This window comes from Passer domesticus, chromosome 2, assembly GCF_036417665.1.
Source record: "Passer domesticus isolate bPasDom1 chromosome 2, bPasDom1.hap1, whole genome shotgun sequence".
Lineage (NCBI taxonomy): Eukaryota > Metazoa > Chordata > Aves > Passeriformes > Passeridae > Passer > Passer domesticus.
Window position 1 is genome coordinate 45,538,080 of NC_087475.1, and position 26,142 is coordinate 45,564,221.

The 26,142-nt window shown below is 34.6% G+C and overlaps 1 long non-coding RNA gene across 1 annotated transcript; it reads left to right on the plus strand.

Moving 5' to 3' along the window:
* Positions 1-391: 391 nt before the first annotated feature.
* On the plus strand, positions 392-14,619 carry LOC135295365 (uncharacterized). Its single transcript, XR_010357431.1, has 3 exons — positions 392-730; positions 6,668-6,786; positions 14,010-14,619. It is a non-coding gene; the product is annotated as an uncharacterized LOC135295365 (long non-coding RNA).
* The last annotated feature ends 11,523 nt before the right edge of the window (positions 14,620-26,142 follow it).

A 26,142-nucleotide genomic window follows, 5' to 3' on the forward strand; every position in this document is an offset into this window, starting at 1 on the left:
TCATACACAGATGGCACATCCCTAGAAGGGTCAAAGTCAAGCCACCGGACACTTTTGGCAACATTCCAAGACCTCCGAGCTCCCCCAAGGGTTCTCTCGGTAACTCTGGACGTCCGGAGTGATGTGCTGAGTTCCCACACTGGAGTACCCACGGCTGATGCCAACAGCTTTTCCACTGGAGAGAGTGAGGCAAACAGGTCCTCTTCTCAAGGGTGTATCACATTCTTGAAATCATGTTCCCCAGGGGTGAAGTCAGCTGCATAGGACAACACCTCAGTTGTGCCCACACTGTGCTACACTGTACCCTCTTTCTGCAACCAGGAAAAAGGGTCTGCTGTTGTTAGAGTTGAAGAATGCTGAGACCAGCTTGACTGACATATCAGACTCACCATGAGGACATATAAGACAGATGTTCCCTGAATGAGGCTGGGAGCAGCAAGGATGTGCAGGCCTTGATACAGAGATGAGTCAAAAGCGTTGAGCAGAAGAAACCAACAAGTTGGTAACACTTTTTTCAGCACAAAGCCTATTCGGCTGAAGAAATCTGACAACACGTTACCTACTGGCAATCAATCACTTTATCCAGTAAAAGGCCAGTCCCACTTTTGCACAGTGAGGACTTCTAGTGTATCTTCCTAAGATGTGTGAGGATCTTTCCCTTGAATGGGTACACCCCTCAAGGTTACTCCTTGAGGTTGAGCAACAGATTTGCCCACAGTCATTAGTATGGGTGAGTAACACTAATCTCAACTTAATAATTGTTTTGCTAGCTTTGATATAATTGCCTCAATATAATTGCTAAAATATAATTGCTTCAATATTGCTTCCAAAATAATATACTACCATAGCAGCTATAACTATCCATGCTTTGTAGAAAATAATTCTGATTAAACTATTTTTGTCTAATTATTATGATCATTATATAATTAAATAATTTAAATAAATCCTTTGGTTTATTTATATAATTGTATTTACTTTGTCATCCTTAATCCTGAAGAAAAAAAGTTCTATAAAGTTTCAATTGCAGCTATATAATTCTTTAGACATAATCAATTGATTAAGTCTGGGGTCAGGATTGGATCCAGCTGTACCTAGATTCCTCTCTGAGAAGTAGTTAAAAAGCAAGGGGGTCCTTTCTGTGCACTGTGACTCAATGGGAGGGCTTCTTTAACAAACTTTGTCTGAAGCTCCTATTCTACCTATGACAATCTCATAGGAGCAGAACAGGCAGTGAATCACCTCCCTCCACCTGCTGGCTACACTTCTTTTTATGCAGCCCAAGATACAGTTGAGTTTATGGCTGTGAGCAGACATGGCTGGCTCATGTCCAAAATACCCAGTGGAAATACAGATTTGTATTTTCCATGGGCAGTAGAAAAAAAATGTATTACAGTTCTCAGTGTAATAGATTTTTCTTAAAAGAGTATTTTGGATGTGACAGGTTTCTGTTGGGTCATTTAGCCAATGCCTCTACATTAGAGGAGGAAATATTTTATTATTTCTAAGCCAGGTCTTACACAGTAGTGTAAATTGGCTTTGAGTCTTTCACTGAGGCTGATTGCATACCTGCCCTTGGCAATCTTTTCCAACATTCATCTGCTACAACTGGAGGATTTCCTTTCCCACCATACTATTCCTTTGTCAATGCTGATGTTCAAGCTGAAGTTGCAGACAAATATTCTTTGTTTTCAGCTCACAGTCTCATCAAAATTAAAATATTAGTTATCTAATATTTGAATGGCATTTATTAATTTTAAAAACCCAATTAATTTACTTTTCTTTCTAATAGTTGTTTGGTTTTGGTTTTGGGCTGGGTTCTTCTGATGACAAACCATTTATTTTCTTAAAAAGAAAACACCAGTTATTAAACTCTGCCTTAGTAAGTACTTAATTCAGATTAATGCAGCTATTCCCAAATAGGTCACTCAGGGGAGAAATTCAGACAATCAATAAAAGCTTTCAACTAAAGAACATTGTTCTTTACATAAGCCAAAACTAAACTCAGCTTTATAATGGTGCTTTATAAAAATTAAAAATGTTACATCATAAATATCACCTAAAAGAGATTTCTTCCACTATTTTTAAAGGAAAGTGCTTCCCTTCTGAATCCTGTGCCACTGCCCATCAGTTGCTTTTAATAACAGCCTTATTCATTTATTTTAAGGAAAAAAAAATTTGTCATGTAGCTAAATATTCTAGAAATAAAAATGATTTTTCCATGAGATGTTGTTATCATCTATAAAGCACATTTGTTTTCTGCAGCTTAAAGTAAAGCTTTCTCCTTTGCTAGTACAAGGGCTGTCTTCTGAGTAATTGGCTTCAGACATACTATTTCATCACTGCCTAAATTTTTTACCTATGTTATTTTCTTTTCCATCAATCTCTAAATGTCAAAACTCAAATTGGTTACTGTCTCTACTGCTTTCAGACAAGATAGCTCAATTTAATCCTGTGTCCCTAGGAGGAGGAGAGATGCTTCTAGAATAGAAAGACAAATAAACAGGGAAAACAACCAAAACCCAACGAAAAACCTATCAGTCCTTCAAGATAGAAACCACAGGCTCTTAATATTCAGGACAAAAGTTCAGCAGGATCTTACTTCTCCATCTCTTTCTTCTGTTCTTTATGATCTTAGAATATACCAGCATATTAATGAAAGACATCTGATGAGCAGATTTCCTTACAGCAGGCACTCTGATATTTCCAAACTTTTCTAAATAAAATCTGTGTGAAAGTAAAGGAGGTACTTGCTTAATGTCTCAAAAATAAAAAATTTTATGAGAATTAAGAATTTCAAACCTGATAGCTCACTATTATTTGCACTCCATGAATCTAAGCAGATTTTCTGTAATTATCACTGTTAGCTAGAATAACTAATTTACTTGTGTATTATGATGAATCCTTTCATGGTAAGGAATTAAGGAAATTGTCTTTTTTATAGTTTTTTATCAATATTAACTGTTGCAGGTATCAGAAGAACAACAAATGTCTAACTATAAAAATACTAGATTTTTTTTAGAAATTGTGATATTTATAGAGTGCTTATACAGTCTCATGAAACACTGAAGGTGCAGACAAAAAAAATCTGAGAATAAATCAGTGTTGCACAAGTTATATATGAATAGGGTCACCATCATGTGAAAAGGGAGGATTTTCTCAAACAACTAGTATTTGATTAGTCTGTCAGCACTTCAGGAAAGCCAAGACTCTTGTGCCCAACCAGTCTACAGGGTCCTGTTCCACCCTTGCTTAGTCCCTTTTAGAGTGTATTGTGCACAGGAGGTCAGGTATTCTGACCAGGATCTGTCCTTGGAGTAGTAACCATATTTTTCCCTACTTCTGTATCATTATGCTTTTACTCTCAATCATCTTCCATCTGTTGCACAGATCAGGGCTTATATTTGAGATAGGAATCTCCTGTGCTTTCTGATTTCTCTAATGTCTCTTAAGAAATCATAGAAACCTAGAATCAAAAAATTACTTTGATTGAAAGGGATCTTAGAAGTCTTCTAAGTCTGCTGTGAGCAGGGACACCTTTTACTAGACCAGGTTCTCTAAAGTGTCCTCCATGCTGGCCTTAAAGACTTCTATGTTCACATGGAAGCAAAAAATTTCTTTAGTAAGAAATTTCTTTCTAACCTCCAGTTGAATTTTACCCTCTTTAAGTTTAAAACCATTGCCTCTTGTTTCATCATCACTTGTCCTGCTAAATAGTCCCTCTCCAGCTTTCTTGTAGTTCCCCTTCACATACTGGAAGGCTGCTATAAGGTCTCTCTGGAGCCTTTTTTTATCCAGGCTAAACAGACCTATGTCTCTCAGTCTGTTTTCATAGCAGAGGTGCTGCAGCCCCAGATGAAGCATCATCTTTGTGTCCCTCCTATGGAATCACTGAAACAAGTTCATATCCTCCTTTAGAGGTGCCAAAACTGAACACAGCATTCCAGATGCAGTCTCAAGACAGTAGAGGAGGAGAATCAGCTCCCTTGACCTGTTGGCCGTACTTCCTTTGATGCAGCCCAGGACAGAGTTCACTTTCTGGGCTGCAAATGTACTTGGCCAGGTCATGTTGAGCTTTTTGCTAACTCTCAAGTTCTTCTCGATGATGCACTAAATGCATTCTCTGTCCAGCCTCTGAAATAAGGTGAAGTTGTATGAATCATGGTTCAAACTGCAAAATTAAGATTGCTTGATGTTTTTCAAAGCATGATACTGTTTCTTACTTCTACATATTTTTGTTAATGAAATCAAGGTTTTCTTTTTTAGTGTTCAACATCCATTTTTTTCAGTGATGATTCAATTCAAAAGTAAATATTATTCATAATTTCATAAGTGAAATCATGATGTATTTTTCTGCTTCATATGGAATTATAAGTCAAATACTGATATTTAACAAAAAGTAGTGTAATAAGAAGTAAAAGTGCAAGAAAGGTTCTGCCTTCTCAGGGTTGACCATTCATGACTGAAGCATTATGCAAAGCATGTAACAGATGAAGAAATAAACAAGCCAACAAAATTCAGACAAGAAATCTATCAGAATGACTTCTTTTCCTGTGACTTTATGTGAAAAATGAATCACAGATTCCTAAATATGTACTAACATAAAACACACAGTGTTCTATGCAGAACATATACTATTCAGAACATCTCCATTTGGCATTGAAGCAAAAAAAAAAAAAAATCCTTTTCTACACAGATAATCTTTAACAGACTAAAGAAACCCAGAGCAATAAATCTGGTCTCCATACCTTTATCCAAATTTGCTGAAAGATAAAGAAATTCAAAATATATAATTTTAAATACATAAATTGACCTCCTTTTGAAGAACATTAGCAACATTAATGGTAAAGTGCTTGGAGAATTAAGACATGTATAGAATCTATTTCCTGTGATTGGTATTTTATTAAATATTCAAATAGATGACCATTTGAAAGTTTCCACACTGAAATCAGAAATTTGGTTCTGACTTGGAAAGAAAGACAGGTAGAAGAACAGAAGTGATTACATCAATTTTAAGTCCCCCTTTTTTTCTCAGACTTTTGGCTTCCTGAAGGGTTTTAGATACCTCTACAAACTCATGCTGGGTACTTGATTTCTCACCTTCCATTAAAATTATAGGAAATATTAATGAACTGATAAACCAGTGAACTGAACCATGAAAGGTGGTCAGTGGTACCTTGTGCCTCTAGATAAATTCTAAGTGATGAATATCCATCTGTTAAGGTTTATGGATATGTGTCTGTATGTAAAGTTTGTCACTACAGAATACATCTGCTAAATACAAAAGTATATTTGGAAGTGGAGTTTTCAGAGGGTTAGACAGCATAGAAATTGCTCAGCATTAGGAGGGGCTCCGGATGACAAAATTAAATTAGGAAGGACTGTGATAAATTTGGTTTCCTTTAGTTATGTGGAGAAAGATTCTAATATTATATATAACTATCTATATCTATCTATCTATATCTATATCTATATCTATATCTATATCTATATCTATATCTATATCTATATCTATATATCAATATCTAGATAGATACATATATATAGATATAGATATACATATAGACATACATAAATTTGAGGTTATGGCTCTTGAACACTAAGCTGCTTTTAGCTTTTATCCTGACATGAGAACAATGTGAGCATTTTCCTGCATCTCCCCTTTTTAGCAAACCTCACTTTAGTACCCCCTTCCTTTACTTTTTACTTTTGATAGCAGAACCTCTAAAGCTGTATCAGAACTTACCAGGTTTCTGTTTGTATCAGAGTTGGCTTACTGAAGATGTAAAATATTTCAGCAAGTGCTACTATCCGGTACGAGGCTCTGCTGGTTCAGGCTACTGACAATGGAGTGTAACTAGTCAGTATGAATAGTAACTCAAGGAGAAATTTTAATACAGTAAAAATATTTTAAAATATCCTAATAATATGGTTGCCTAAAGAATCTGTACATTATCTAATCCCCAGTATTACTCAATTCACCCTAAAATATTTCATTAACCACAGGTTCATGTTATAGTTAGAAGCAATCCAAAAAGAAGCAACAAATCTTCCTTTCCTTGATTATTCTGTTCCTTCAAGTTCTCACAAAATGTTATCTACGTTCAATGGAATTTTATCTACTTTTTCTAATGGGTTTTGGTCACAGTACTCTAGTCCCATTGCCATGGTAGGTGAGTAAATATTAAAATGGCAAAATTAAAACTCAGAGGTGGAAGTGGTTTGTTTCTTTCAATATTTTTTTTTCCTATTAAGTTGCCGTAGTGCATGCCTGCACAGGTGGTTTTCTGTCACATGTTTTTTTAATGTTATGCATTAAAAACTGAAAGGTTGGGGAAAAAAATAGGAATCAAAATGAAGAATTTGGTTTGAGGAAGGGAAAGCTGTTGCTTTTGGCTAACTTTAAACCAAACACAACCTTGTAATGTGTTTACTACAGCATCAGATTTCCACTGTGTGATAAATGAGATGAATTTGACCTGCAGTTTAGGTTTGTCAGGGAACATTGGGATATTGAGAGACTGGGAAGTTAAAAAAGTCTTCATTTCCCCATGGATAACTAACCCTTATCCTACTTCTGGGTGGTAGTAGTTGTTGTTTCAGTATTTTGTGCAGTTGATTAATGAGTTTCAAATCCTGATCTCTACTCTTTCTCTCCAACTCTTCCCAGCTGGAGGCAGAAGACATGAGAAGAAAACTCTGTCAGGATGGGTAAATCACACAAAATATGTTACAGAAGTGACAGAATTTATATAAGGATCTGGAATCTATCTCCAGCTGGATTATTTTGTAAGGAATGGTAGTACATGGAAGTCAAATTACAGCAAGAAAACATTTCACTATATATACTTTACATTAATATACACAGTAATTAAAACTCAGGGCTAATAAAATACTGAAATGGCAAAAATAATAGCCTAGATCTCATCAATATAGGTTTCAGATACCTGTTGTGGATGATACATTTAATTTTAAATTTAAATTTCATCTGGATAACTTATTAGGTTTTGGGGTTTTTTACATAGTTCTTCACAATTAGTATCCATGAACATACCTATGAACTTATATAATATTTTCAACTACTTTTATTATTTTAGGCTCAGTGAATCTAATAAATATTAAAACAGTTGTCTTCCAGAGCATGAAAATATTGCAATTGGATATACAAAAATTTCATTAACAGTTGCTATAGTAATTATAGTCATTATCCAGGGAAAAAAACATATGCATTAGATTGAGATGAAGCCTTACTTCCAAAAGTGGCATACAACACTCTGTTGTGTGATGTATATTTCTGCAATTATAAATCAAATTGTTACTATATGCTACCATATACTCCTGATGAAAAAGCATGCTTTTGATCAATTCACTTTATGTGTAATAATTAACACACTCTAAAATCTAGTGAAAATGTAGCACTTAGTAAGGAAGAACTTAATTTCACTGATCACCAGCTTATCTTCCAAAGATGAGATTGTAAATTAAAATTTAAAGCTTGGTTGAATCCTGTATAGCAAAACTTCAAGACACAAATCATTCCTTTTTTTCTTAGGCTGCATAACTTTTCTCCTTCTGTCTCCTTCCTCTCTGTCCCCAATTTTCTGTCTTTCTCTCTCCTCACTTCCAATTAAAATAATTCCCTTCTCTCAGATGCCAACTACCAGTGTTTTCAAAGAATGCCCAATTTATGCATATTAAACTAAAGAGACAATTTTTTTTCCTCTGTTTGTATTTAGACCAAAGTAAAGAATTTTGTGCCTAAATTTTGTCAATTTCTTCCCGGTTACCATTGTTGGTGCAGTAAATGATACTGTCGTTATCTACCAACTTGACAGTATTCTAATGTTAGAACGGAATAGTTTTAATGGAGTATCAGATAAATTTCCATTAGGTCCAGTAGGGTTCTAAAGTATAAATACTGGTAAGAAGATATGTCTCCATATCCATAAGCAAAATTATCTAAACAAGGCATAATCTAAAGAAGTCTCTGAGAAGCATGCTAAAGTATGACAATAACAGGGAACATTTATGACAAATGCCTTATATTCAAAAGGTATTAAAAATAAACAAAGGTTTTCTGATTCTTGTCATTTTCAAAGAAGATAATTTGCTATCTGTAAAGATAAATTCTCCCTTGGAACATTCTGGATACTTTGATAAAAAGAGCAATAGAAATTTTCCTATTACAAGTTTTTGAATGGGTCAATATGCATCCAACATTTAAAGACCAACTTGCAAATTAATTATTGCGAATAAATGTTTGACTTAAGCTACTGATTGAATCTATTTATTATATCAGAAGGTTAAAAACAGATTTCCACAGTACCATTTAGCATTAACTATGAATTTTTCAAGACCAATAATATCTTTTTTTTGATCAAGATGATAGATGAAAATTTATTTAAATTTCAATTCCATTAGTCATTAGTTAACATTTGAAAAGCACTTAGAAAAAGTCAAGCATCAGACACGTACGTATATACAGTTAGGAACTTGAAATTTCACTCATTGTTCTCACCAATCATTGTTCTTCTCACGGAACAATTCACAAATTTCTCACATCTTCCTCTTCATCTACTTTCTTACTTGTTCCTCAGTTATATTGAAGGCAAGGATTATTTAAGAAAGAAAACTGTTGTTAAATAACATAGGATAGACACCTGCATGTGAACAAGTGCTCTGAAAGTTTGATAAGCAAGTTTATGAGAATAAAAAAGCAAACTATTTTTTAATTGTTCTCATTGCCAACATTATCAAGAATAATTGCTAGGTAGAGGCTTTTCATTAGATGAAGAAGGACAATTCTTGGAGAATGGCAAGAAATGTGCTTTTCTTCACCAGAGGTGTGTATGTGTACATAGTCACCTGAAAAAAAGACCAGAGTTGCCAAAAATTTCCAAACCCATACTGACATCCCATATAATCTCCAAACATTTCCATCTACTCTTAAACTGGTGTCATTCACATTGGAAATAATGTCCAGAATAGGGATCTTGTGGAAAAGTCCTAAACTCTGTTTTTTACAAAACCTGACTACTAATCTCAGGCACAGATGTTATACAGCAAGATATCAGTAGTTATCATCACACCACATGCAGGTCAAACAGAAAATATATGGTTTCAGACACTTGCATTTTCTCCTGCTTTTTGGAGCTGTATATTATTTCATATACTGAATTTTTAAAAATAATTTCTGAAGTGCTTAAGTCTTCTTAAGCACTGAAAAATGAACCTATAAAGATGCTTCTGGATTCATTTAGTCCATTCAGAAACCAAGGCACTAGTAAATTAAATTATACTGAAAGGAATGTATAAGTTGTTTAGTATTTTCTATCTAAGAATCTTAGCAATGGCATTTTACAAATTAAAGAGAAGCATTTATGAATTCTAAGGAAGAATTTCTGAGATTTTAATTTCTTTGTTTTTTGTTTCAAAACAGAAAGACAAATTGTTGAAGCCAAACTTTAATGTTAAATACACTTACTGGAATGGAAGAAGTAGGAGAAAGAACTTTTGAGGCTCCAGATGCTATTGAGTCAAAGATTTTTTGGAAACTGAAAAATTAAATCAAGCCAAAATCTTAAATATATATTCTAATAATAATAATTGTCAAACCTCTAGCTTTAAGTAAGTCAGTTAATATGGTTTTCACTGATTGATCCCTTGAACTCATTCATTTGCCCCAGCGATTGAAACAAACTGTATCTTCTATGTAGTTTTCTGAAAAGTTACATCAAAAGAGTAGTTTAATTTGAAGCCTACATACCTCCTGCTGTTACATAAAATTATTCTCTAACATTGAAGCTAAAAAACTTCTAGTTGTTCAAGTACAATAAATGTAGAGACATTTTTACATCACTTTATTTTCTGGCTGTTGGACAAATTAATTTGTAAGTCTAAAAAAACCCACAGCTGCCAATGCAAAATAATTCAAAGTGGCAACATATCACTCTAAATTGCAATCACAGCACAAGGTGCTACAATTTGTAAACTCAAGCTTATTCTATCTTTTCTTTTTAAAAATGCATTTTTTAATTAAGCAAAATTTGATTATAGAAAATCAAGCTACATCCCAAGCATTTAGTTTAGAAAAGATGAAATAAAAAATATTTCCAGTTTACATTTGTCTACATACTTTCAAAACTCTCTTGAAATTTTTGCTTTATTCTGTAAGAGAAAGAGAGACAAGGGGAAGAGTTGCAGCTACTCCTAGATTATGGCAGCTCTTAGAGACTGGATATCAGCATATTGATACAACATAGGAAAACAGTAAAGACAGTAAAAAAGAACTCTGTAAGTACAACTACTATTTTTACTGAAATAATAACTTGCAAAGAGCATTAAACCATAGCACTGTGCATTCTTTTATTGCAACTGTGACTTAATAGAACTATAATTCTTTTTTTTATATAATACTTTTAAAGATACAGTTTGCAATTTTTTGGCATACTGATGACCAGGTAGATAAGATGCAGCTTTGCATGTGTATATGTTGACCCACATATTTCTGGCAATGATGTTATCCACATTGAATGATATATCAATCACTAAAAAGCTGGTGATGGTCAGGCATTGCTAATAGGCTGCCCAGGGAAAATGTTGAACCACCATCCCTGGAAGTGTTCAGCAGGCATGTGGATGTGGCAGTTGGGGATATAGCTTAGCAGAGAACATGGTAGTGCTGGGTTAATGGTTGGACTCGATGATCTTAGAGATCTTTTCCAGCATTAATTATTCTAAGATTCTTTCACCTTAAAATATTTTAGAGGAATAGTCAAACTGATGAATATTTAGAGATACTCTTTACTGCAAACACAAACCCAGAAAATCTTCCTGGATTGTGTGATCCTGAAAGAATTTCTTTATTTGTTTATAGTAGCTGATCCTGAATAAAACTGCAGATCCTGCCATATGGCAACAGTCACCTGAGTATGGGATGTTGTGGGGAAAGAAAAGTGACCAGACGCCTGGGCTTGCTGAGCGGTACCAGATGACCTTACTTCAGCTAGCACCTGAAAAAAGGATTTCTTAATGTGTTGTATTTATCAGGCAGCTTTCTCCTCCCATTGTCATAAAGACTTCTCTGCAGAGCAGAGAAGACCTCAAGGCTTACTTTTTCAAAGAAGTAAAAATGAAGAATGCTTCTTTAGTCCAGGAAGACTCTTTAGAGGATATACTTGCTCAAATTACTGATTCATGTGCTTGGATGGGTTATGCTCCCTGCCCCCAGCAGTGCTTTTATATAACAAATTAAAGAACCAGCCCTAGCAACAAGCATCAGAATCCTATTTCACCACCCTTTTGTAGGAGTCCCACATAGTAGGTTACAGGGTCATGTTCCCATTGTCTCCCTGTAACTGCCATTTTTTGAATTTTATTTTTTTTTTTAAGAATGGAATTCACTGTCAGTGAAGAGTGGAGAGCATCTGAAGACTGGAATAGGTGATGATTATTTCTTAGCAAGTCAGCTGTTTGAGTGCCCCCCAGCTCCCCAGCTAAAGTGACAAGTAGGTGGTAGAGAAGCTCTCACATTTTGGACTGTTGTGTGTCTCCCGGACCTTTTAAAAAGTGTGTAGCTCCCTTTACATCATCAGTAATGTCATATTCAGGCAATGAACTTTGAAGGCTTCTACAGCTATTTTGTGGTGCATTCCTAAACCTTTTTCCCGCAAGAGCCAGAATTGGGGAATGTAAATTTTCATACTTAGCTATAGCAGAAAAACTGTAGCATAAATTAAAAAAAAAAAAAATTTCCAGATTATTCTACGTATATATTAATGTCAGATTTAATTGAAGAAAACACATACATGCCAAAATGTATCTATGTGGTAATGCAGGGTAATGAAGTGATAGATAGTCTTTCAAATGATACGTAATTTTAAATATGCTTTTTATTTTTCCCATTAACTATGTGATTCACTTAACATAAATATTTTGAAAATGCATATAATTTATTTGATTGACAGTAATGGCTTCTTTGGAATCAACCTAGTCAAGTGAATCAATATATACATAATTTGGAATTTATTTAAGTAATTGGAGAAATTAGATACCTGCATATATATATGTACATATATATATATGTATACACCAGTTAGTTGCACCAGAGGAGACTGTTAAAACAGTAGCAACCATCCTACTAAGCAGTCATGTTGTTTTCCATAGCTTGTTTTTAGGGTTCTGTGCCCAAAATGCTTTTGACAACTTATTCCTCTTTTTTTTTTTTCTTTTTTTTTTTTTTCTCTGTTTGAATTAGTAACTCAGCTATCAAAAACTAAGAGAACAAGAAAGGTGTATGTCAAAGAAACCAAGAATCCAAATTGTCAGAAAGGTGCTTGGAACATATGTTAATTAACGTGTCTTTGATCTGTTTTCGGAAGAGTCAGCATATGTAGACCTGGATCCAGATTAAATAAAAATCAAACAGTATGCAGAAAATATACTCACACCATCTCAGTGTAATCTCATATGTAGTTTATAAAATGACTGTGGCCTGACTGGACTTGAAAGAGAAGATCATATGGATCTGTTCAACAAGAATATGTTGCGCTTATAAATAATATTAAAAAAAAAAAAAGAATAAATTGACTGTAATTCACCTTGATGTGAAAACTGACCAAAACCTGTTCATTTATTTGTCTGACATTTAACATGATTAATTTTGTCTTATTTTATTTTTCTGATTAAAAAACCCCCAACAATTGGATCCAGGATAAAGATCATTCTGATACATTATATTTGAAATGATACGTCATGGATTTTTCAGAGCTTCCAACAATTAATTGGAAAGAATAATAACACAAGTGCCATGAGATCAATCTATCAATTTGGAAGGGATCAGCAAACCCCAGCAATGCAGGAAGACTCAGATAAAATAGACAAGCTTGATGAGCTCATGAAACTCCAAAAAAAAATAAAGTGGGAATGGGATCACAGCTTTTGTAAAGAAAGCTGCATTTCTCTCAACAAGAGGACTAGAAGGTGAATTTAGCTAGAGATAATCATGTGCGTCAGTTAAAGGGTGTCAACCAATTTTGTAAATGGTCTTCCAAAATGAATAATATGAATGCATTATATTCCTAATCCAGGCAGATTACACGGAGGACACTTTTAAGTGTCTCATCCCAGCACGGAGTATAAAAAACAAGCTAAAGCAGAGAGAACTTTGAAGAGAGCAAAAGAGCCTGAACTGTTTTAACCCCCACAGTCCTTTCCAGGGCCTGGGGATGCTCAGTTGTGACAGTGAGCATGGCAACAGGAATCATGTTTGTACTGTGATCCAAGTGTACATTGCAATTGCTATACTATGCTTGTGTTTGCAATTCAGTCTATTTCTTTATCACTTTTATGAATCAAAACTCCATGTAATGTCAATTATCTTAAAAAAATAGTGCTAAACCACTAAATCTTCCTCATATGAAAAAACTAAAAGTATCAGAGTATTGAACTACGACACCCAGAGGTTAAATTTGTTAAATAAACCTAGTGTTATAGAATTACTACACTTTAAAATTTATTGTATTAAAGCCAGCATTGGTTATATTGCAGGAAATGAACCAAATGTGGCTAAAAGTAGAAATAACATGAAGTTCAGAAAAATAAGTTATGATTAAAGTGTAATTTTTATTTTACTTCAATGATAGCAAGTTCTAATATCTACATCACTTTTTATTTAAATTCCCTTTAATTTTGAATTTTTCCATTTCTTAAAACTTGAAAAGAATTTATATTTTCAAAATAAATGAAACCCTTTTTTGTGGAAGAATTAATTCTACTATTAAAGCATTTGTCTCTTTCTTCACTGAAAATCAAGCCTTTATTATAGCTAGCACTTTTGCAATTGTTTTTTGTAACAAAAACTTAATTTTAAAATCAGTTATATTCTTATATTTTGTTACTATATGTTTTTCTTTGGCTTTATGTCTATTTAAATGGAATTTAGTGAAATGGTGGGGCTGCTTTGTATCATCTGATGTGGCATAAGACATGATTATCCTTTACTTCTTTTGCAGGCAAGAAAGGTAGAAAGGAGAGGCTACAGAGGGCTCCTCAAACGCTTCTTTGCATTTCCATTTTTGTGTAGTAAACAAAGCTGGTATAAAATACTGTAAAAACATAAGTTAGGACTAATATTTGAAGAACTTTGGAATAGTTATATGATTTTCAAGTCAAAGCATGCACATAATTCTGCAAAATAATATCTGTACAATTTAAATATTGTATATGTTTGAGATTACATGAATACTTTTGAAAACCATTTTTGTGTTGTATCTATTGATAACATGTTGGGGTTTTTTTTTTCCACTAATAGGAACATTTGAAAGGAAAAGAGTTGTGGAATTTTCCAAAGGTTGATTCATAGTAAAAACATAACTGACTGAAGTACTCAGGTTGCACTGTCATAGTCATACTTGTTTGTAATCCATGTCCAATAACAAACACATTCAGCACTGCATATTTTCAGTGTGGGTCTAGAAAACTGTGATTTGGTGTTCAGATGATGCATGATCTTTTAATCCATGTCTTTCAAGGAGGGAAAATTCTAAGACAGAAAGTGCTGCTTGTAGATGAAATATCATTTTTTAAAAATCTCTAGAGGGTGGTTGATGGCAAGTCTCTTTTGTGAAGACAAACTGTCTACAAAATCATTCCAAACATTTTATTCACATACATCCTCTTATTTCTGAGAGAAGAAACACAATAGGGTATAGAAGCTGGATATACTTTTTAAATATCTTCTACTTCCTGTCTAGAAATTTAAGCAATTTAGTATGTGCACAAGCACACAGTAATAATTTTCTGTTCCCTTTGGTCCTCTTTAAGATCCCATTAATTTTAAAAATAGTAGTATTGCTAATTTTTTATACCTTTTTATTGTGATTTCCCCCCTATTTAATTATATATTATTATCTTATTCCTCTTGGTGACATCTGTTAATTTCATTTGGCTGTGCAATGTGATTACCGTTACCCAATTTCTTAATGATTACATTGTGAATAATTAATACTTTTTTATTCCGTTTCATTGCCAGGAAAACATTTATCTAAATTACACAGAAAACCTTTTCATGTAATCAGCCTAACACATAAATGTTTCCTCTTTAGAAATGAATCTTAACTTTAAATTGTAAAAGTTACTTTTGGAAGATTCTACTGTTCCAGCAGTTATTTTATTAAGTCCCATTGTGCCCAGAACTGTCCAAATAAGAACACACAGTCTATGCTTTAAGTAGTTTTTATGCATCAGGTAAAAAGAATTTACTAAAATGGTAAAATTTGCACGCTCAAGCCTTTTTTGTGTGGAACTGCATTTGAGAGATATTGCCCTTCTCAGTCTATATTTTCACTGCATTTCTTTAGCAACCTATTGAATAATCTTTTTATCCATGACCATATTTATTCTGCAGCTGATGACCAAGTCATGAAGAATTCCTTTCTTAAAACTGAGATTTTAATTAGTTACTGATGCTGTTATATTTTTCCTTCATCTCTAGTATTTATAAGTTTACCTTTAGGAAAGAGGAACAGTGCTCAACAGTCACGGTCAGTTGATTTCTGAGAAGCAAATCCATATAAAAGATTGAGGTTGAGATCAAGAGGGCAGGCAGCAGTGATAAATCCGTATTTCTGAGAATCATTATTCTGATTCAGCTGCTTGGAGAGTTTTGATGGGAGTGTCTCAGTGGTCAGAATGGTAGAAACACAAATTCTGCTCATATTCCCTTGTTGGAAGAGGGAGTAAAGTTTAATCAACTAAAATGCAAGATCTTATTTTGTTTCTGTCTGTGAAAGCCCTGGAAATTAACAAAATTGCAGTGGCCATTTGGCAGGTTACTACCACAATGAGATGAATTGTCCATTAGGCAGACAGAAAAAAATCACAGTCTGATGCATTTTGTAATTGCAAAAGTGAAACTGAGGAAACCACATAAATTAGTAAACCTACAGTCACAGAATCTATTTCTAGAGTGGACTTTTTACTTTCTATTCAGAATCTATCTTGGCATTACTGAGATTGTATCTAAAATAAGACAATCAATAGTGGAAATTTTAAAAATATTGTCTCTGCCTTTTTTCAGCAAATCTACCCAAAAAACCCCCATATTCCTGTCCTGGAGTAGTCTTTACAATCAGTTGCATAATTTTTATCAATGCAATACCTGCATACAGTTTCCATTGTCCCAATTACAGCAAAAGTATTTTCTTCTTGGGTTAATCCAGTTTCTGATTAAGGGAACAAAAAAAGGGATTATGAAATAGATTGGCAAAATAACAATTATGTCTGAAATCCAAATTAAGATACATTATTATTATTTCAGGGAGCACTGTAAAAGACTGAGAAAAATTAATATAATGGAACAAACTAGCAAAATAGAAAGTACTTCTGAGTTCTGGGATTATGAATGTTAGATATTCAATGAGTGGTATATTTCAATAGCAATGGTGGCAAAAGAAAGATAATTGGGATAAGGACTGGAGTAAATGCACTGCCTGCAATTTGTCTAGTACTGAACTGTGACCACAGAACAATTGAACAAGTCTCAGCCTGTAGTTAACAGGACAGAGAATGAGTATAGAGTATAGGGAAGAGAAATAAAAGATATCCAGAACCATGAAGTGTTAGAGCTATGAATACTCACCAGCAGCCCAGATTATAACATCAGACAACCTTCCCTTTTCTAAAATGATTTAGTATTACAGGTCTGGAATAAAATTAGGATAGTAATAAGCTTTTTTCTTACACAGATACAAAAGGAAATAATGATCAGAGTAAAGCTGTCAGTGTAACAGGGACTAGAATCTATTCCTGGAGCCTTCAAGTGCTTCTCCAAAACATTTGAAGTAGAGACATACATGGATTGATACAAACCACTTATTTTGTAAGTAATAAATCTGGATGATCCCCAAGAGGGAAGAAAATTTATTTGAAAAAAAAAAAAAAGGGCAACAGATTATTTTCTCTCCTCAACTGACACAATTCAAACTGTTTTCCCTGAGACGATATGACTTCTGGAACCAGCTTTCCTTTGATTCCTCCTATGTGGCACAATAAAGTATTAATTCTCCAAACATGTGGTTGAATGCTGAATGATAAACTCCCACAAAAGGCCCTAGGCCACTAAGAAAAGTTTCAGATAAATTGTTTATCTCAGTTGTGCTTCCAAACCTTTAGAGGTTCGCCATTTCTAATTTGCCATGAGAATTGTGGGAAAATAATCCTTGCTGCTGGCAAGACTCATAAAAGTCATGTTTTGCCCGAGAAAATAAGGCCTTTTTGGGGTAGCAGAGGGTGATGGGGGGAACTGGAAAAAAATAACACAAAATGCCTAAAATTAGCACTAACACAAAATGCCTAAAAGATATGGTTTTATGAGATGAAGGTACACTATTGGTATTCTGCATGGAACTCATCTGTTGCATTTTGTTATTTTCTTAATATTTTTGAGTGTGTACATGATGTTATGATAGTTGGAGTTGAGTCTTTTATTTAAATATAGACATATAAAGATTCACATTTCTGATAAGTGATGGGTCTTTTTCCTTCTCAGAAATAACTGTATGGTGTAATGTGTCTCGTTCCAATCCCACGCAGTCAACCTTCATTACCTTTGAGTTTTGAGGTCAGCTTTCATATTTTTCTCATGCTGTCTAAAATAGATACAGAAATAGTCACTTTGCTGACTTCTCATTTTCTTCATTATAAATCATAGAAGGTATTCTCCCTATATTTATAAAGGCTTGAGATTAAAAATTGGAGTGTTCGTACTTGAAAACTTTAAATATAACATATTGTGTTTAAAATACAACTCTGTCAGAACAGTATTCAGGCTTCAAAATAGAAAATATCCATATTAGAGAATTTTGGGATTTGAGCTCTTAAGGCACATTAAGAGTGTCTGCCTCCTCTAGCCACTTCAGTCCAAAACTCCCTCCTCCTTCGTTGCTGGAGCCGAACTTGGTACCTGGAGTCCCTGTCCAGGCTGAGAGATACAGTTAATTCTTTTCCCATTTTCAGGGAGACAGAAAGTGAAATCAAACAGGAAAATAGATTCAAGAAAAATGGGGTTATATAATAGAAAAATAGTATAAATTAGGAGTGTATTGATCTGCTTTTTTTACATGCAATGTCCCCTTTTATCCCATCTGTTCTCTGTCTTCCCACACTTGTTCCTCCTGATGTCACATGATGCCTCCTTTTGCCCATCTTTGACCCTTACCCTAAACATCCCATAGTAAGTTTTTTATATTCCACAAATCCCACTCGAGTAACCCCTAATACTCTTGCTATATTTTTTTCCCTCTGGCAGTTACAGTGTTCAAGGTAAGCATCTTCAAGGCTGTGTCTGAAGAGCTCCTTTATGTCCTATCCACCATTGGAGCTCTGATCTCCATTATTGTCACTGTTGTTACTTTTAGATATGTGTGCACGTGTTTAATTATAAATGTCTTTGCTACTTGTTTCTCTTATACTGAATAGTCCTTAATCAAGTAGCTTAAACAAGCACACACCCTCAGTTGCCACATTCTCTTACATAGAAATTAAGTTGTTTTTTAAGGCCAAAGATTAATAAAGGCCAAATTCTTGATCAAATATCTGTACAAGTTTTCTATCTCCATAAGTATGCTACTTGGTTAACAATTTCTGTGATTAAAGGAGTTTCCCTTTCTTTCCTTATTTCTTTTGATTACTGAAAAACTTTTTCAATAAGGATAATAAAATCAAAGCTTTTGATTCATGTGATTTTTCTTCTTTTTTCTTCTAAATTCAAATAGATCAGTGAATTAAAGTTAGTAGTTACAAGGCCCTTGATGTTGACATTTTTCCATATGCAACTTTCAATGTACTCCCTAAATTAAATTAGAATGCTGAGAGCTCCAGGGACATTTTTATACCCTGACAAGTTGAATACAGAACCTAGCAATGGAAAACCTGAATAGCATATTTGATCAAGTATTTGATCTTAATTTATTAATTTACAAAACAATGCTTTCAGCCAGTCACATACCCAAACATGGCAAAATAATTTTTCCTCTTTTTTTTAATATTAATTTACTTGAATTATTGATAACACTATTTCGTTATTTCCAAGATCATGCAGTGCTTCGCTTGACTGCTACTCTCTATTCCCTCTGAATAACTAATTTAAATTGTACTCTTCTATGCATTTCTTGGAATGTTTAATGGTTTAATGTTAGTCTATGGTTATGCTATTATGACAGAGCAATCCTCATTACCAGTTAGCTTGAGAAGCTGACAAAGAATCTGCTATTAGTGATGAGAAATCTGTGACACAATGTTCTCAAAAATGTTATAAATTCTAGTGTAATTTAAGATATTTACATTAACCTTCTCTTTCTTGAATAAATATATTTTTAACAAATTCTTTCAGGCTAGCTGAAGCATTTATAGAATTTTAATCCCTAGATCTTTTCTCATAAATGTATTATAAATATCTTTTCTCATAATTTGAAATTAAGTAATTTTGGAGGGCAAAATATAACAGTCAAAGTGGTAAAATTTTTTCAGTGGATATATGGAAAGTATTAATGCCCTGTGAATTTAGTTATTTAAAAAGGCAAAAATGTTCAAAAAAGTCAGGTGACAGTTTCAATTTTTCAAACATTAGTTCTTGATGACATAAAAATAATTTATATTTTAATTTTTTAAATAATTTGAATATTAAAATTATTAGTTACTATTTTTTGTTTGTGATTTTCAATTCTGTTTTGTGATACAGAGTTATTAGAATATTAAAAACTGCCTTTAATGCACAAATTTTCTATTAATTTCTGTCAAGCAAGATGGTAAACAACACCATGGCAAAGTTAGGTGTTGATTCTGGAGGCAGTTGAATGAGATACAAGGATGATAGTCAATGGAAATAGCATAAGCATGGAAAAGTGAGAGAAACAGTGAGACACGTGGCAGCTGTTGGAGTAGTGGTATGGATGAGATGAGATGTGGCAGCAGATTGCTCAGCTGTTATAGGTATTTTGTTCAGGGTGTCCACATACTATCTGACTCCAACAACAGCAGACTCCACATCTTGCTGTTTCCCCATCTTGTCTTGTTTTCTACGTGTCCCAGGAGCTACTCTCTGGCATTTAGAGGATCATGAATTTGCCAGCAGCCAGAAGTGGACAGAAGACAGAGAAGAGGTATATAGGCTAGAATGCGAGTGTGACTTTTTTCACCTACCTCTCTGCCCACCATCAGTTTTTTATTATCCTGAGAGTGCTGGTTATATGTACTTTGTTCTGGTGGGAAGCTGAAGGAAAAGGACAAGCAGAGAGCAGAGACAGTCACACAGGTGGTATGATCATCACAGCAAGCAGCTGAGAAATTTTCTCAGTCCTTAAATTCTCGGGCTTTTTGGAAAAGATGGTGCTTAGGGGAACTCTGAATTGTATCATCTTAAGAATAAGAACAGCAGTTTTGCAGAGAAACCTTCAGCCAACCTGCAGAACAACACCTGCCCAGCAGATCCTTATTCTGGGCAAGGCCTGTAGCAGTTAAATCAGCTAAGCAAAACAATGCAATGGACCAACAGCAATCACAGCAAAATTATGTAAAGGACTTGTTTATCATGTCTGGATTCCAATCTAATTAATCACATAAAAGCTGTCCTCTTAGCCCAGGACAAAAAAGGGCCCATACTCCTTACCTGCATATGTAAATTAAAGTGGTATTTTTCATCTCTACTAGGCTTTGGATCTGCTAAAACCTACCACATCTCTGCCAGTGCACTAAGGAGGGGATTCTTTGATGTGTGGCAAGTTAGAACTGATATAAATTTTCTGGTAACCTTTTTTTCACAGGAAAAGAAGATGTTGTGGAAGAAAGATTACCACCTCACCAGCAACCAACTTTTGTTAGTGAAATGGAAGTATCTGATGTGATTTTGCTGTGAGTAAGGAACCATTGTAGTTCCTTCTGACTTCAGAGACAAAAATACACTCATTATCACAAATCTCTGGCTTTCTCTCCACCATGACCACTTTTTGGTATAACACTTCTTGAGAACTGATTCTGGGTTCTCCAGTACAAGGGAAAAAATGACATACTACACAGATTCCTAAAAAGGGGCGCTAAGGTGACTAACGCTCTGGAGCATAGCTGTGAAGAAAGGCCGAGAAAGCTGGGACTGTTAGACCTAAAGAGAAGGCCCAGGAGGGATCTTATCAGGTCATATAAATTCCTAAATGGAGGGTGCAAAAGTAATAGAGACAGACTCTTCAATGGTGCGCAGTGAAAGGAACAGAGGCAAGGGGCAGAAACCGAAACACAAGAGGTTCCATCTGAACATCAGAAAAGAGATTTTTAGTGAAAGCTCTCCTGACAAATCAGAGCTCATCAGAGCAATTTCTCACCTTTGTTGAAAATAGTGGAGAAACACCAGCTGCCTTAATCAGGTTACAAGTTTCACTCTGTCATAGGTTAAGGTATTTCAGTTTTAGTGTTAGTGAAACATAGAGGAACCTTGAATCAAATAATAAAACTCAGGATTTCCTTTCCTTTCCTTTCCTTTCCTTTCCTTTCCTTTCCTTTCCTTTCCTTTCCTTTCCTTTCCTTTCCTTTCCTTTCCTTCTTTCCTTTCCTTTCCTTTCCTTTCCTTTCCTTTCCTTTCCTTTCCTTTCCTTTCCTTTCCTTTCCTTTCCTTTCCTTTCCTTTCCTTTCCTTTCCTTTCCTTTCCTTTCCTTTCCTTTCCTTTCCTTTCCTTTCCTTTCCTTTCCTTTCCTTTCCTTTCCTTTCCTTTCCTTTCCTTTCCTTTCCTTTCCTTTCCTTTCCTTTCCTTTCCCTTTCCCTTTCCCTTTCCCTTTCCCTTTCCCTTTCCCTTTCCCTTTCCCTTTCCCTTGTCCCAAAATAAACAGAATATTTTATATATGTGTTATTTTATTTTTTTTACTGCTAGGTAAAGATCTGGCATGGGCTGTCTAGAGAGGCCCATGGAGTCTGTCTTCTTGGAGGCATTCAAAGGGTGTTTGAACAGTGTCTTGAGCAACCAGGTGTAGTTGGATTTGATTAATCTAATTTAAAAAATGGACAAGTTGATCAGTAAAATAAATATAAATTTTCAGTGAATATATTGAACTTCTGAAAAATCGCAGTATAGCCACATAGAACATTTCCAAGGTATTGTTTCTTTTCCAAGTCAGTCTAATATATTTTGTTGTCTGAGACCTATGAGATGCATAACATTACAAGAAGTTCAGATTCTCTCACATACTTCTGTAGGCTGAAATTTTTATTTGTTTTTAAATTATAAATATTAAAGATTTCTGGCTTTATAGAAATAAATAAGGGGGGGGGCTAGGTTATGAAACATAAATTCAAAATGTTCACCTGTCTTTCATAGATGCTACTTTTGGAAAGCCAATAAATTTTTTATAGTTTACTTCTTATCCAGCTTCATTTCAATAACTGAGCTGTTTATTCTCTCTGGAGAGGCTGTAATAGACCACTAAATCATGTTTTTTTCTACCGTCCGGTTTGTGTTTGTAATGGGAGAAAGTTTGGTTTGTGTTATAAAGTTTGCTTACAAACAGACTATTCATAGAATATACTACTCATCCCTGGATGTGAAATGTAGTTTCCAATAATCCTATTTGCAGTAGAATTTTTAAAAACTGATGCCTGATATAGTTTGTGAAGCAGTAGAGTTGCATTTATCCAACTGTTCCTGCCCCTTAGAACATGACATTTTAGAAACTCAGCTCCAGTACATGCCTCTATTGAGTTCATCCATAATCTGGGATTACTCCCAATGGAAGATTTAGTTGACTAATACATTTCCATAAAAGCCAAAATCAGAAGGAAAAAAAAAAAAAAACAAACAAAAAAACCCAAAAAAACCCAACATGCATCCTTTTCTCCTTACCCTTAAGGTACTACTTATTTTCCAATGGTCTGTTTTAGGCAGAGGTAACTAGGGGCATTTAAAGATAATTTCAATTACGTTTAGAAGTGAGTTTTGGAGCAGATCTCTATGCTGCCCTCAGCATGCACTTTAAATGGAATTTATTGAGAAGACCAAGAATTTATTAAGACATCCAAGTGTCTGCCTAGCACCCAGATAAGCTGATGGATGTACAGTTCAAAGTGAAGTTGTTTTGAAAGACTTAACGTGTATTAACAGTACCAGCTGTTTCACTCTGCAAGCCCAGTCCTATTTATCTGCATTACTTGCTGCTGTGGACATATTCAGTGAATCCAGTTCAGTTTGGGCACACAGTAACTGTACATGTGCAACACAGATGGCAAATAAATATGAACAAATTACTCCACACTGTTAAATATGTCAGACTTATTATGGATACCTACAGCATGTTCAATAGGGCTGATCTCTCCATGCCTAATGGATTATTCTATGGGTATTGAACAACCCACACAGACACAGCCTTTACTCCAACTGGGATGGTTGGACTTCTAGTTAAGTAGTCAAACCTTTTAGCTTTTAGCAAGAGGCTTTCTTATCAGAGAAATGGAAATGTATAAATAAAACTCTGTAAAAACTGTTGTAGAGGATTAGTCCCAGCTGGCAACTAAGCACCATGCAGTCAATTGCTCACTTTCCCCCACAGTGGAATGGGGGAGATAATCAGAACAGTAAAAGAGAAAAAAATTCCTGGGTTGAGATAAAGACAGTGTAATAGGTAAATCAAGAGCAAAAGCCATGGACACAAGAAAAAAACAAGGAATTCATTCACTACTTCCCACTAGCAGGCAGGTGTTCAGCCATCTCCAGGAATCCAGGGGTCCATCACATGTAGTAATGACTAGGGAAGACAAAGGCCATTGCTCTAAACCCCCTCTTCCTTCTTCTTCCACCAGCTTTATATGCAGAGTATGATGTCATATGGTATGAGATATCCCTTGCTCAGTTGGGGTCAGCTGTCCTGGCTATGTCCCTTCTCAAATTCTTGTGCACTCCCAGCCTCCTGGGTGGTGGGGTGGTATGAGACGCAGAAAAAGCCTTCATTCTGTGTAATCACTGCTCATCAGCAACCAGAATATCCCTATGTGATCAACACTGGTTTTGACACACATCCAAAACATAGCTCCAGAACAACTACTATGAAGAAAACTAACTTTACCCCAGTCCAAATCCAGCACCTTTCCTGGAAAACTATGATACAGCCTTAAACAGAAGCCACAAAATAACCTGTCTGTTTCCTTCAGGTATTTAGTTTTTCCTGCACATGAGACTATAGAATAAATATTCTAATAGCATTGATGGTATCATCTTCTTAGCAGCCTCTGCATACTCTAAATCATCATCATTAAATCTAAGACTAATGTAATATTTAACTGGGTCTCTTATCAGCAGTGATGTATCAATACACAAAAAACCCAAACGTAGTAAGAAATAGTTTTCACACTGAGACTTATTTTTGAAAACTTTCACAGGTGATTACACCAACTGCTTCACTGCCCATTATCAAAAAAATTTTGACCTTATGTCTACTGAATGTGAATTTTTACATAAAAGAACATAGTGTCACTTTTTAACCTTTTAAGTTAACGTATCCTTTAACAGATTAAGTAGCTAAAACCAGAATGTTTGGAAAAATGTTAAAAAAGAAAAAAACTTTCCTTTCTTCTGTTACTATAGCCGAAATCAATAATTTATTTAGGTGAAAGTATTTCAATTATTCTGGAATTCATAGGCATGAGAAATCACATAAAAATAGTTCACTGAGATTACGGAGAAGTACTAAGCTCATTAAAGACGTAATTTAATTACTGAGACACATTTTCCATTTTTACCACAAAGTTTTTCTTCTTCTCTCAGATTATATTTTTTCTTTGGAGTGGATTTTTAACTGTGACGTGTCAGCTTTATCAGTCTAGCACTGAAAAGGCAGGAAATTTGTTAATATAAATTTGGTAATATATATTAGTAACTTCAACTGAACCACAGTTTGGAGGTTCAGTTCACAGCATAATTACCTGGCATTCTCACTCTCTAACTTGCTTTGACTTTCTTAGGCATATTGTAACATAACCTCATGAGTACAAAGGTTTTTTCTTAAATGAGAATATTATTTCCTACATGAAAGGAAATCATAAGAGTTTCAGTCCTATAGACAAAAAGTATGAGTCTGAAGACCACCAAGTTATTGTTGACTAGTTTTTTCTTTGTTTTTTTTGTTTGGTTTCTACCACTCCACCTCCCATAGTGCAGATAGACTAAAACAGCTCCTAAAAGACACACAATAGAGATTTAAATTTATTTCATGATGGTTTTACAGAGAGATCATAAAAGGGTAATGAAAGTCCTATAAAAGGCCAAAGAAATTAAGATATTCTCAATTAAGGAGGAGAGAGAGTAACAGAAATGGAATGAGCCAGCATTATTAAGTCTGTATGTAACTAACAGGTTCTCTCTAATTCCTATTCAACTCGTACCATTAGAGTAAGAAACTTGCAAATACTTATGAAGGAGTATTGTATTTGCAGGGTGCCCTCACGGCAGGAAGCAATGATGAATCTATGTTCTCAGAAGGCTAATTTATTATTTTATGATATTATATTATATTAAAGAATACTAAACTACTATACTAAAGAATACAGAAAGGATACTTACAGAAGGCTAAAAAGATAATAATAAAAACTCGTGACTCTCTCCAGAGCCCCAACACCATCTGGCAAACTGATTGGCCAATAAGTCAAAACAACTCACAGCAAAAACCAATGAAACAATCACCTGTTAGTAAACAATCTCCAAATACATTCCAAAGCAGCAAAACACAGGAGAAACAATGAGATAATTATTGTTTTCCTTTTTTCTCTGAGACTTCTCAGCTTCCCAGGAAAAAAAATCATGGGCAAAGGGATTTTTCAGAAAATATGAATGTGACAAAGGAGAAATTGTTGCAGCTGGGATCTGAGAAGGCTTTTCAAGCAAAATTTTTTTGCATGCTATAGAAAGTGAGGGGGGAAATGCCCTCAAACTAAACATGATTTTACTGAGTCTTCCCCTATGAAAAAGTCACTCACATTTCACTTGGATTTTGGAGGATTCCACCAACTAAAGCACTATAATTTGTGTGAAAAGGACAAATTATAGGTTTGCTAGGCTCACTTTTTCCTGTTCTTTCCATGACCTTGATGACAAAGTCACTATCACTCTGAATTCTGTTT